Source organism: Gymnoscopelus braueri, assembly GCF_963280865.1.
Source record: "Gymnoscopelus braueri genome assembly, chromosome: 19".
NCBI classification, from domain to species: Eukaryota; Metazoa; Chordata; class Actinopteri; order Myctophiformes; family Myctophidae; genus Gymnoscopelus; species Gymnoscopelus braueri.
In genome coordinates, this window is record NC_137621.1 from 28616148 (window position 1) to 28629217 (window position 13070).

The window sequence follows — 13070 nt, forward strand, 5'->3', positions numbered from 1 at the left end:
TTCCACTTATCAGCACAAATTGCACTGTCACAAACTATAAGTAGTAGTAAGTATGCAGTCTGACTCTGCTGCTGCCTTTAATACCTGTCACTTATGCTGTTTATCCTTTACTAAACAGGACAGTGTGTACTTCAGGATATGTCTAAATGCTGAACTGTGAATTCAACCTGTTAAATCCTATAGGATTTTACACTTTGTTGACCATGTTCCCCAGCCCCAGGGGTCTGTACTTGGCCCCCTCCTTTTTTCCCTCCCCTCTCTCACTAAATCTCTTCACTGAATATAGCCGATCTATAAGCTCAATATCTACAAGAGTTTGTAGATCGGCTATTCTTTCGGAATGTTCAGCCTATAATGACATGCCCAGAATAGGGCTACGGTTAAGAGGCAGGCATATGCTGGAGCAACCGCTAGAAATTTGCCGGTTTGAAAACGCTCTCCTCTTATTTCAGTAACTACAGTTGAGGAACCTTTGAGCAAGGCACTTAATCCACCACTGCTCAGGAGAGCTACTCGGTGCAGAAGACTGTGGCTGCTCTGGGCAGTTCCCATGTACATGTGAAAGCGAACAAGCACACTCAGCAAACTCCTTCCCTGAATAATCAAGGTTAATGTAATGTTAAAAGTTATATGACGTTTGCCCTTTACTGAAGGAGACCTCTCATTGGAATATGACAAAGGTAAAGCATTACAATTTTAAGATAGAAGTAAAACAGCCACGTTGATGTGGAATTGTGGAAATAATTTGACTGAATTTAATCACTTCCTTCCCATTATGGGATGTCCAACAAAGTCTGATGATGTCCTGCGGTTGTGACAATGAGATGAAGTCAGATTAAATACATATAGATGTCCCCCTCTGTCCCTTTTTGGTCTCTCAGTCAATGGTTGTAATTTACAGCGCTGGTTGATGTAGCCTCTGCAATGCTGTTGCCACTGTTGCAGCTCTCTCACAAAAGCCTGTTTCACACATTATACAAGCTCACGCACGCCGTAAACCAGCACGCCAAGTCAGGCACATCTGCTGCTGGGAATCAATGAATTTACTATGGAAGACGACACTTTCTTTGACAACATAGATAACAAAAAAAAACGTAGCCTATGTATGTATTTTAAGTAGTATGTTCCATGTGGAGACAGTAAATGATGTATACATTACCTATGCTCGTGAATTCTGTTGCCTAATGCCTTTTACGCGATTGCCATAATGTGCCTCTGGGTTGGTAATGGTGTTGTCCAGATGAGCAGTCGGTGTCATATTTATCAAACATTCCTGTGGCATCTTGAGAATGACGACTGACAGCCGAGCAGACAACCGCGTAATGTTGTGTGTGTGGGTGTGCGTGCGCGTATGTCCGAGACATAAATATAACAGATATCATCGGGAAGTTGCTCTTTCGAGAGTGGCGCGTGCGGCGCGTGCGTCATCCTTTTATTGCTCCCGTGTGTGTCACGTCAAGGTTATCTTCGTCCCTCGCTGACGCGCCCCCATGACGCGAATGGGATGAGGACGCACGCGCGCGCGCCCGCGCACACACACACACACACACACACACACACACACACACACACAGAGAGAGAGAGAGATAGGCAGCAGGAGTAGGCTAATGTTGTTTGCTCTGTGTAGATTGTGTAGACGTTAAAGATCGAGCCTTAATGCGGTGATCATTGAGTGGCGAAAATCGCACAAAAAACTATGTGATTTTGGTGCCTATTTCACCAGACCAAGCAATAAACCAACACAAACACACGAAACCCGTGTCGAATTCATGAATGGAACAAAAGCGCGTACTCGTCGTGCTGCACGTGCTGCGCCCGTAGATCGATCAACACGAAGCGCAAATCGTAAATTCCCAAAATAAAAAAATAAAATAAAAACATTGTTTTATACGGAGACAGGTTTCCGCTCAGCAACCGCATATTTAGCTATTCCAGAGTAGACAAATATATCTACATAGGCTACGACAGGCAGAAACGACCCACCAGATAGCTCACCTGCTTTCTCCCAACCAAAGCTTCCCACTCCACTCCCAGCTGTAGTCAACTTCACTCTCTCCGAGCCTCGGTCATTTAGCGATCACCTGCCTTATATGCCTGTTAACGGGCAGAGAGACTCGTTGCTCCATCACCACTCATTTCTCATTCGTCTATCCTTCTCATGCGACGGTCGGGGTCAGGACGCTGTCCGAATCCGGCGAGGAGACAGTCTTAACTCCTGGCAGATGTTATCTGGCTGTTCGAGACTCTCTTGACAGCCTCCAGCCAGGGAGTAGCGCGTCTCGGTGGGAGGAAGTGATTTTAGAACGTTGCTGCTGTTATAGACGTAACTCTGTTCACCACGCTCACATCAGCACTGATACCTACGGATAGCTCCGTCTCAGCTCGAGAGAGAGAGAGAGAGAGAGAGAGAGAGAGAGAGAGAGAGAGAGAGAGAGGGGGGGGGGGGGGGGCTCCGGTCAGGGTGTACGAGAAAATATAGTTGTTTTGAGGCTGAGCATGCGTGACAGACATGACATCCGAATCAATCACTGTCTAGTGTGTACCCATGGTGATCACTAGGTGTTACCTGTGTGTGTGTGTGTGTGTGTGTGTGTGTGTGTGTGTGTGTGTGTGTGTGTGTGTGTGTGTGTGTGTGTGTGTGTGTGTGTGTGTGAGTGAGTTAGAGACACACACACACACAGAGAGCACATGTGTTCCTGTGCCTACAGGCATGCATGCATGGTCCTCCTACCCCTATATATATTTCATCACTCTCCCATTTTATCTGCTCTATGGTCAGTCTATGACATCAGGGCATTCATTCCCATCTTGCATCGTTCCAGAAAGGCCGTTTATAAATGACCAATTATGTTATTAATTATTAGTACTGTGGTACCAGGTACCACACTGGGTACTCTTAACGGGTAACATTATGTTATTAATTATGAACTGCTGTGGTACCGGGCGGGTACCACACTGGGTACTCTAACGGGTAACCTTATGTTATTAATTATTAGTACTGTGGTACTGGGTACCACACTGGGTACTCTTAACGGCTAACATTATGTTATTAATTATGAACTGCTGTGGTACCGGGCGGGTACCACACTGGGTACTCTAAGGGGTAACCTTATTGTAGTGAAGGAAATACAGCTATGCTGAATTTGGGGTGCCGATTGCTATTGTTCACTAGGTTCATGTCGGTGTGTCGGCCAGAACACCACTTTAGGGCCCTTATTCCAGATATTAAAGAAGAGGACAGAGAGAGGCTTGATTCTGGATTTCTCCTTTTACTTTCTCCCTTTTGCAGTTACAGACATGTAGAAGCAGTTGAACAATGCACATGTGTGTGTGGTTTTATGGTCATTGACGCACACAACACACTCTAGTTAGGAGCAGACTCAAACTAACTGAATTAACATGACTGAATACTCTGTATTGACGTCAGGAATGTCTCTGAGAATGTCCGTGGCTTTCAGAGCATCTCACTGAAATCCCGCGAGATCGCGGTAAACTCTCGCGGGATTTGACCCGCTATTCAGAATAAAGGCACTTGGATAGTTTTAGCTTGGCAATCAGTGTTCACAGTCAGACCTCTAGAAATGCAATATCAGAATGCCAACGAAATGATACATATAATTAAATGCTTAAATCTATAAGTTGGGGGCCTTTTCTACAGCCGCCCCTAAATGTATGTAATACATTTACTCATCGAAAAAGGCAACACTGTTACTTGGCATGAGGTTGCAGGAGGTTGAGTGACCTCATAATGTCCAGAAGAAAGGGCAGGGAGGGCAACCAGCCTGGCAACTGGCTGGCTGTAGACTCTGTCCTTCACTTCCATGTCAGAAGACATGATGTGCCCGTCAGGGCTGGGGTGAGTCTTTATCACCCTCCTAATGGGCCAGGGGGTCTGGGGAAGATTAGGATTAGGAACTTTGAAGTCAGCTGGTGTAGCCTGGTGGTCAGACAACACAAAGGAGTGTTTCCAACGCCTGCGACTGATGAGCTTGTCTTTGGTGTAGACTACCGGAGGTATTGAAGCATCAGGCCGCCCCATCAGAAGATCATTGGGAAGCCTTGTCACTCGATGGCCTGTGTCTAGGATGAGTGGGTGAAGAGCTGTCACTTCTAGGTCCTCTGCTTGACGAAGTCGTCCTCCAACACTGATGAGCTCTGCACTCTCATCCAGCTGTGGAGACGGAGTCAGAAGTTGACTGCTTCTGCGGACTGGCTTAGCAGGTCTCATTAGGCTGTGCTCCAGCTGGAAGCCCTCCATCTGAGCCCTCTGGGGTTCCAACTGCTCAGCTCGGCAGTACTTTCCACCAGTAGGGGGATGATTAGGGTTGGCCGCCCCATGTAACTCCTGTGCAGTCACTTCCAGCAGCTTGCTCCAGGGTTTGTACTTGCTCAGATCTGAGGTAGGCTGATTTGATGCAGCTCTGGTGAGCCCACAGCTTGTAGACTTGTGCAGCTCTGAGGGAGCCTCTGCTTGAGCAGCAGCCGTGGGAGCCTCTGCTTGGGGAACAGCAGAGTCCTGGGGTGCTACTGTTGTCAGTAGGCACTTTTGTGGTCTGGCAGGGTGGCTGACTACACCAGATGGGCCCTGCAGTGTCCAGCCAAGCCTTGTGCGGATTGCAGCAGGCCCACCTGGGGGTCCCAACCTGACAGGAGCAATGGGTGTGACTAGATGGGGGTGGTCGCTGCCAATGAGAAGCAAGGGCTTAACGTTCATGAGAGTCTGTAGGGGGAGGCTACTGAGGTGCTTATACTTCTCCTTAAGTTGCTCTGTTGGATAGGAATGGTCTGCTAGGCCAATGCGCTCAGTAGTGAAGGCACTTGTAATCTTGAATCTAGTCTTTGGCTTTGCAGGAGAAGAAATGGAGAAGGACACTGAAGCACCGCGGAGGGTCTGCACATCCTGCCTGATGGTGCGAAGTGGTAGGTCCTCTGGGGCTCCTTGCAGTCCTAACTTCTCTGCTGCATCTGGCAACAACATTGTTCTCTCTGAACCGTCGTCCAGTACGGCGTAGGTGCTGAGTGTTCGGTCACCATGGTGAAGGTGGACCTTTACTACTTTCAGAAGGACCTGGTTGCCTTCTGTGGGCCTGTCTAGGTACAGTACCTCTGTCGTAGTCTTTGTGCCACAGCTCTCCACAGCCGGAGCTGTTGTTGACTCCTTAGGGAATCTCACATTGACCTCATGCAACACCTGGAGGTGCTTCCCTTGACAGAGGCTACATGGCTTTTTCAGGTTACACTGGGCGGCCTGGTGTGGCTGTGCACAGCGCCAGCACCTCCTGTTAGTCTTTATCCATTCTGTCAGCTGATCCTTGGTCAGCCTGGATACTGCAGTACACTGACTGAGGTAATGCTCCTCATTGTTGCAGAATGGACAATATGGTTTGCTCTTGTTCCATTTGGGGGGGCTACTTCCCCCTGGAATCTCAGGTTCCTCCTCTGTATCCTCCATGCTGTTGAGCACAGTGGTGGGTCGCTTACCCTGCCATACCTCAAGTCTGGACACCGGCCTCTCCCTAGGCGCTGTCACAGCTAACTGTCCTTCAGAGTCCTGGCACCAGGATTCGTATTTCAGCCACTGTGAAAGATCAGTTAAAGTGTGGGTGCGTGTGCCCTGGTGGAACATGCAGCGGCGAAACTCTGCTCTCTGTTCAGGTGGCAGCTTACTTAGCAAACGGGCAACGTGCGAGCCACACTGTAATTCCACTTCTCCCTCTCGGCCCAGTGTTCTCAACATTCCCACGAGGGACTGTATGTTGAGTGCAAACCTCTCAAATGCAGCGAGGTCTCCACGCCTGACATCTGGTGAGTCCATCACAGCAGCGATGCGCCTCAGTGCTATCTGATGTGGTTGGCCAAACTTGTCATTTAGGGCGTTCATTGTGTCTGTGAAGGGCATTGGGGAGTTGAGGTATGCATCCGCTATTAACTTGGCCTCTTCTAGGTGCAGGTGATCGACCAACACCTGATATTTAAACAGCTCGGTTGCACTAGGTGGTAAGAGGTTCTCCAGTGAGATCTTGAGTCTTGTAAATTCACTTGGGTCATGACTCTTGAAGATGGGGATTGTTGGGCGTGGCCCATGGTAGCTTGACTCTGAAATTGCAGGGTTGTGTCTCTGAGGCAACCTGGAGGGCAGTGGCTGTGCCCATGACATGCTTGGAGCCTGCTGTGGGAGTGCTGGGTAACTGGCGGGGTCACTTCTATGACCACCATAAGCTACAGGATACTGTAGGAAACTAGGCTTAGCTGGTGTGAAACTGTGTGGATGCAGTGAAGGCTGCTGTGGAGGCGCTGGGTTACTGGCAGGCTCAGCTGGTCTATAACGGTGTGGGCGCAGCGGAGGCTGCTGGGTAGGTGCTGGGATACTGGCGGGCTCACTCCTGTGACCACCAGAGGCTGCAGAATACATTTGCTCAGCAGGAGTAAAACTGCATGGATGCAGTGGAGGCTGGACGGGCTTGAACCAGGGAGGTGTATAATGGGCAGCATCAGGTGTCTTAATAGGGGGGACTTTACCTGTTGAGAGTGGTACTCGTGGCTGGCCCACAAACGGCTTAGTGATTCGTGCTGGCACCGCCTCTTGCTCTACTGGACCTGTCCACGGTGGTGGCGCAGGCCAGTCATCCTCTTCCTCATCATCAGATTCACATTTAACTGTTGATTTTGGCTGTGTCGCCGTTAACTCCAAGTTGCTACCAAAGAGGGATGATGGGGTTTGTAGGTTGCGGACAGCATTCACTAGCTGTCTCATTTCTGCTTGCAATGCCTTCATCTCGGTGAGTTCTGAAGACATGTGTTGCTGTGTCTGCTGAAGGAGGTGCCTCTCATGGCGAATGTCCTGTAGTTCTGCTCTGGGGTTCAGTGAGGGGGATAGGGGGGTAGTGTGACTTTGAAACCGTTCCCTAAAATCTCTCTCTGAAGACAACATGGGGGCTAGCTGATTCTCCTGGATGTGCTGTTGGCTCTCGGCGCCATAGCACAGGTCCAGCTCTAGAGGAATAGCATCCCGCCTCTGCTGGTGACTTGGTGAGGGAGAGTCATAGGGGAAGGTGAGGGGGGTCATCCTGGCCTTACCCTCCTGGGGAATTGTCTCTACTTCCTCTCTCCATCTCTGACTGATGTAGCCCAGATGATCCACTTCATAATCTGCATAGCGTACAGGGGGATGAATGTGTCGTCTGGGGCGTGCATCTTGAACCTCATATTCTGGAAATGGTTCCATCTTTGACGTAAACCCAGTGGTCTCCGGATCGAAGGACCATTAATGTAGTGAAGGAAATACAGCTATGCTGAATTTGGGGTGCCGATTGCTATTGTTCACTAGGTTCATGTCGGTGTGTCGGCCAGAACACCACTTTAGGGCCCTTATTCCAGATATTAAAGAAGAGGACAGAGAGAGGCTTGATTCTGGATTTCTCCTTTTACTTTCTCCCTTTTGCAGTTACAGACATGTAGAAGCAGTTGAACAATGCACATGTGTGTGTGGTTTTATGGTCATTGACGCACACAACACACTCTAGTTAGGAGCAGACTCAAACTAACTGAATTAACATGACTGAATACTCTGTATTGACGTCAGGAATGTCTCTGAGAATGTCCGTGGCTTTCAGAGCATCTCACTGAAATCCCGCGAGATCGCGGTAAACTCTCGCGGGATTTGACCCGCTATTCAGAATAAAGGCACTTGGATAGTTTTAGCTTGGCAATCAGTGTTCACAGTCAGACCTCTAGAAATGCAATATCAGAATGCCAACGAAATGATACATATAATTAAATGCTTAAATCTATAAGTTGGGGGCCTTTTCTACACTTATGTTATTAATTATTAGTACTGTGGTAACGGGTACCACACTGGGTACTCTAACGGTAACCGGGTGGGGCATGCATTCCCAACTTGCATCGTTCCTGACTTGTGCTGTCCCCGAGTAGGCTTGTGCCCGAAGGTCACCGGTCTAATAGATATGATATAGAAAGAGACTTTTAGAGAGATAGAAGAAGTAAAAGAAAAGTCTTTGGCTGCAGCTCTCTGAAGGACAAAGCATGGATGGCAATATTGAAGAGGTTCTAATCGTATACTCAGGCTTTCAGTTAAAGAATAGGGGGTTATGGTGCGTAAAATTAAAGAGGAAGGTGCCCCTGACGTAGGCTAGATGTCACTAAAGTGGTTGCTGAACTAAAATCAAGGAAGGGAACACTTGAGGCCAAAAACTGTCCATGTAGCCCAAAGGATGACTGAACCAAGATGGAAGATAATTTGAAGAGGCACGTTTTCTGTGACAAGCATACGTTAATGACATGATATCAGCATGTAACTGCAATTTGTTCCTGTTCGTGGATGACTCAGTACTCCTGGTCTTGGACAGGGACAAATTGCAGGTGGAAAGAGTCCTCAGCACTCATCTCGTACTATTATTACACCATACTATTTAGATCCAATGCCAACCTCCCTGGGCCCTGGGCTATATGATCAGAGTCGGTGACAATGTAGTCTCAAGCAAAGATGAGGTTAATTATTTGGGTTGTATCTTGGATAACAAACAATTCCGGTGAAAAAATGGCATTAAAAGTGATTACAAATGTCAATTAAAGAACAACATTTTGGAGCAGGATCTCCTTGTTTATCAACAGGAGTTCACTGAGGACTCTAGCCGGAGCCCTCATTCAGTGCCATTTTGACTATGTTTGCACTTCATGGTACACTAGCAGCCTGTACTGAAGACCCAGGGCATGTGGACCACGTTTGTTGAAGTGAAAGATGTCAAGAATGGTAAATGCTTCATCACTGGTCACCTCCTCAATGCCCTCCTCCAAGGAACTGATGTGTCCTACAGAGGAGAAGGCTGAGATGGAGGGCATCATAACTGAGATGGACAACTTTACTCAAGGTGACTTTGTGAAATACAATGTCAAGTCGCCCACCACAGGAAATGACCTCACACACCCCATTCCTTCCACCTTATGTTTCAGACATCCATTGGGCCAGGAGGGCATAGGCCATGCTACAGTATCTGAGACCTGAAACCGCTCAGGAAATCTTCCTTAATTTCAAACACCTGTTCTAGTTTAACCAGGGATTGGCAACTTTTCCAGAAATGAAATATCCCCCTGTCAGGACTCATTCGTGTTAGAGAGTTCAGTTCACCATGGCTGAGATTGAGCACATCGTCTCTGACTGAGAAGGACCACCCTAAATTCCACAGTGTAGCTGATCTGAAATGGTCTAGACCAGTGGCCAGTCAGCCAACACCATGAAGGATTGGTGGTGCGGTTGACAAGGGAGTCATCAATAACGCTGTCCCAGGATACTTCATCTACCTTACTAAAGGTGGTGTGTCCAAATATAAGCTACGCTCCTGTCAGCACTGTCAGGACAATGAGAGCCCACTATGCCTGTGACTGCTGGAATGCACAGACCAAAACCTTGTATGGCTGGATAGAGATTGTAAGGTGCGCCAACTGCCCATGCTCTGAAGTGCCTTGCACGGGCTACAAACACACGGGTAGCCGAGAAGTCTCAGAAGGAGCCCAAAGTTGTAAATGTTGTCCACTTTGGGCCATTGGCAATACCTTCAAAAAGGATGCTAAGCTAGTGATAGAGTACCTTGCTGTGTGTGATGAGAGATTCATTATGGAGCAGGATCAGCTGCTCAGTGAGACTGGAGAGTTTACCATTGAGAGAAAGGACATGGTAAGGGTAAAGCGCTTTCAGAAGACTCTGCATGTGGAGTAAGTTGTTCCCAAAGTAATTGAGCCCTGGTTTGGCATTGGCAGAATCATAGCATCTCCGAGCACACATTCCACGTCACAAAAAGTGACAAAGAATGTATTTCAGTTTCCCTGCCACCATAGCTCCATATAAATGCTCCATCCTTCCTTTCAGTAAAACACAGGAATTCGTGCCTTTCATGAGGGAGTTATCAGAGGCACTGACAAACAATGGCGAGTCTCACAAAGTGGATGACTCCTCAGGGTCCATCAGAGGCGCTACACCAGGACAGATGAGATCGGGTGCCTTTTGGCATATTGACTTTGACATAGTGAGCATGGTGCCCCACACAGCCACCCTAAGAGAACATCACTCAATGACACAGATCAGAGCCCAGGTCAGTGAGTTGCCTGTGATTATCCGAGATCTGGGCAATGGCACCTTGACTTGGGGATACATCTGTGAGAAGTATGAAGCAGATTCAGACAAAAATAACAATAAAAGCATGACTTCCATGTGGATGTGTCGAGACGAGAGCATCCAGGGATTAGCGTGCGTCTTGGTTGGAGGAAGTGTTTTTAGCTATAGATGTAACTCCTGTTCACCACTTATAGAAAGCTCCCTTTCAGCTCGATGAGAGGGAGGGAGGGAGAGAGAGGGGGGGGCAGAGATAGAAGGAGAAAAAAGATAAGGGGAGGGTGTACGAGAAAACCTAATAATTGTCTGAGGCTGAGCATGCGTGACATCCGTAAATATAATCAGTGTACCCATGTTCATTGGGTGGTATCTGTCAACTGTGTGTGTGTGTGTGTGTGTGTGTGTGTGTGTGTGTGTGTGTGTGTGTGTGTGTGTGTGTGTGTGTGTGTGTGTGTGTGTGTGTGAGTGAGTGAGTGAGTGAGTGAGTGAGTGAGTGAGTGAGTGAGTGAGTGAGTGTGTGTGTGTGTGTGTCAGAGAGAGATAAAGAGAGAGATTGCTTCTCATCAACAATACTCAACAATAATCAACCCTTCAAATGTTTCTGAGCAAACAGTGCTACTACATAATGCTGAAAAATCAAATAACATCCGTTTCTTGTGTCTGTGTGAGGTAGAAATAAATGGGCAGTAAAAGAAACCCAATCCAGTAAAAAGTGCATGTTCCTACGCCTACGCCTACATATCATCATCTCACATTGTGTCTGCTCTAGGGGTAAAGCTACTGTACATTTCTTCCCATCTCTCACCATATCTCCATCTCTATCTGTCTTATACTTAATTTATGCTCCGTTGTATGACAGAAATAGCAGATCTATGTCGTACAATGAAGCATACAGTATATCAGGCTTTAGCCCTATATTCTCTCTCCTGCTCTATCTCTCTCCCTCCACTCTCTTCACTCTCCCTCTTTCCCAGGTCCCTCTCTCTATCACTCTTTTTCTGCCTCTCCGCCACTGCCTCACAGATGTGCATTGCAACAATGCGATCTATCTGGCATACATCCATCTTTACCTCAATGCAACAGCTTTTAACATATCACTGCCATAATTGATTATTCCGTGCAGCCGCGTTGTGTGTCGTGCACAATTCAGATGAGTATTCTCCTTTATCAGATGCAGGCGGTCAGTTAGACCAAACTGTCTTGTGCTGTTTCTGTAATGGGCCACCGCATGCGGATAAGCCATTAGCACAGAAACATGACTTATCCCCTGGAGAGGATTAAGACGTTTCATTTAAGTCTGGTATGATAAACAAACATACACTTACACAGAGACACATAATACAGATACACACATACATTATACATACACACACATAATACATACACACATACGCTCACACACATATGCTCTCTCTCTTTCTCTCTCTCCACAATCTCCTGTCCAGAAGCACATGCACACCACACAAATGAACGAGGGACTGGCTGAATACCAAGGCCCTTTCTTTGTTGCTGATTGATGGTACATGTCCACACATGTATATCTGCGAGCACACAAGGCACTGTGAACCTCTTCTAGATTTTCCTCTTGTGCAGCAGAAAAGACCAGTCTCTGATTTTTGTATGTTATTAATACTTCTGAAAGATAAATTTGACATTGTTTGTGTTTTTTATTTATTCCTCAAATTCCTCAAAGAATTTTCCTTCCACACCCCAGGCACTGAATGGTGGTCAACATTGCAAATCAGCTTTTAAATGTGTAAAATGACCGCTCAAATTAGGATTAAGGCAAGTAAATACGAACGGATGACTGAGAGAATTAGTGTATTCTCTTAGCTAGGAGCTACTGTGTGTTATTAGCTTACTGTAGGCTACAGTATAGCCAAATACTGTCTGAAATTCAGGACTATGGGTTTTGGTCAAACAGACCCATAACATTCAGAAGATAAAATAAAAAGCCATTTGAAAAATATATAGGCCTATGTGATGTTTCTGTGATCGACATGTGGCAGGGCTATTACCTGTCAGGGAACCGGAGGTTTTTGGACCCATATGGGCAGGAACTCAGAACTCAAAGTAACGCAGGAAACCAAGGAGGACAGTTTACGATGACTTTACTTGACGAAAAGAAGGTTAACACAAGCATACACAACAGCTCACCACGCGCTGAAACCCGGGAGAAGCAAACAACAATACAATGAACTTGCCCAGAGATCAGGTCTTATATAGTCTCTGGCCAACTAGGCAGTCTTTAGGCCAACAGCTCGCAGCTGTGAACCCCGGTGGAGCTCTGTCTCTCAATCAAGGACTCTTGAAGGGGGCGAGCAGAGAGTGGGGAAGGCAGGGAACAGACCCAGGACGTGACAGCATCCCCCCCCCCCCCCTCCCAGGGGTGGCTTCCAGACCCGGGCACTGCGTCACTAGCCCGGGCGGACTACCACTGATAAACAGGCCACCACGCAGCAGCCCCTGGCGTGGTCACCGGCAAAGGCGAGGGACGGGCCTGCGAGCCAATACCACTCATTCGGGGTGGCGCTGGGCAGTGGAACCACAGGAAGCAGAGGCAGTAGTGGGGTTTCGCATCGCAGGACACAGGTAGGCGGGGGGCCCGGTGGAGAGAAAAGGTGAGGACCCCCGGGGAGGAATAGGCACTGGGCAGCGACGAGTCCACAACGTCAGAAACACAGATCAACCGGGGATGACTCTCCAACTGGAACCCGCCTCCAACGACGAACCAGAAAGCCATTACCCCAGGGAACAAACAATCCGGTCGGCTGGCGACGTCTCGTCGTCGCTGGACCCCGGGAGAACTCAGACACAACTCGTAGGGGCTTGCGTCGCTGGACAGCAGAGGCACCGTGACATTAGTTGGGCAGCAGGGCACTCGAGAAACGGCCCACCATGCAGGGACCCCTGGCGTCGACATTGGTCGAGGGCGAGGGACCTG

General features: G+C 48.0%; 1 pseudogene across 1 annotated transcript; it reads left to right on the forward strand.

Annotated features, from left to right (window-relative positions):
• The first annotated feature begins 8730 nt into the window (after positions 1-8730).
• Positions 8731-11643, forward strand: LOC308074748 (glycine--tRNA ligase-like; annotated as a pseudogene). The gene is made up of 2 exons: positions 8731-10271; positions 11572-11643. The product of its transcript is annotated as a glycine--tRNA ligase-like (transcript).
• Positions 11644-13070: the final 1427 nt, after the last annotated feature.